Below are 1,171 nucleotides of genomic sequence, written 5' to 3'. Positions count from 1 at the left end.
TTGTCTTGCCCGGACCAGGAAATGATGTCTTAAAAAGAGTGAAACGCATGCCGGAACAACCATCTGTAAAAACGTTCTTCTTCAAAATGCATAGTGGCACACTCTCCGAAACCTTGGTTCCACGAAAAGTGTATATATGTCGCAGGGTGAGTAGATTGTTACATCTGCGGAAAACCAGAGATAATTGAGCACATGTTCCTGGACTGCAGAGATGCAGTTTTTTTTCTCTGCGACATCATTAAAATGACCTTGCCTAAAGACTTGCCAGTTACGTCATATGGCATCCGCTTTTTGCCTGTCGGAAACGTAGGTGATGTGCCCTACGATATGTTCATGGCATTGGTTCTCCATAGTGTGTATAGGACTGTATAGGACAAGGATGGACGTGCTGAACGAGGATGTAAATACGAGACCGGCGCGCGAATACTTCATTGAGAGCATTCAATATCTTAGAGACGTGTATCAATTTCAAGCCGAGAAACCTCATTGGTATTCCTACCAGTGTATGCCCCTGGTGCAACGACCACACAGCCACACTGACACACATTACATACCAGTGTACGGAACGCCCAGCCGAGGCAGTATCCAGGCTGGTGAGCTCATCACGGACACTCACAACGTGGTCTTGGGAGGCACGACTTTCCGAGCTGGCACTGGGAAGCCAACTGGCGACCCTGGACTAGGCCCGGCGAGCCGCCGCGGCCAGTGGGGCTCTACAAGAGGGCTCCACCCGAGAATAACCATACCAACCACTCTTTGTACAATAAAGTTTATTCTCTCCTAGACAAACGTGTTGCTATAAAATGTTTTTAGCGCCATTGTGCTGGCAGGCAGTCTGTCAGCATTTTTAGTATCGGTGTAGCGGTTGTTTTTGCTCTTGTGTTTGTGCAAACCAGGCAATAAAGAAAAAAAAAAGGCGAGGTGGCCGAGTGTTGAGGGCGACAAACTGCTAATCCATTGGGCTCTGCCGGCGTAGGTTCGAATCCCACCCTCGTCGACCCTTTTGCTCTTTCTTTTCTGAAATATACGCTGAGCTCACGGTACAGATATAGGATTGCCTTGCTGCTTACGAGAGGTGCGTGATGTGCGGGCGAGGTGGCCGAGTGGTTAAGGCGATGGACTACTAATCCATTGGGCTCTGCCCGCGTGGGTTTGAGTCCCACCCTCGTCG

The 1,171-nt window shown here is 49.4% G+C and overlaps 1 non-coding gene across 1 annotated transcript; it reads left to right on the top strand.

Annotated features, from left to right (window-relative positions):
* The first annotated feature begins 1,089 nt into the window (after positions 1-1,089).
* Positions 1,090-1,171, top strand: Trnas-acu (transfer RNA serine (anticodon ACU)). The gene has a single exon. It is a non-coding gene; the product is annotated as a tRNA-Ser (tRNA).

The sequence above is a fragment of the Dermacentor silvarum genome, chromosome 1, assembly GCF_013339745.2.
Source record: "Dermacentor silvarum isolate Dsil-2018 chromosome 1, BIME_Dsil_1.4, whole genome shotgun sequence".
NCBI classification, from domain to species: Eukaryota; Metazoa; Arthropoda; class Arachnida; order Ixodida; family Ixodidae; genus Dermacentor; species Dermacentor silvarum.
The sequence above is the reverse complement of the archived record's forward strand: the minus strand, read 5'-3'. Positions and strand labels throughout refer to the sequence as shown.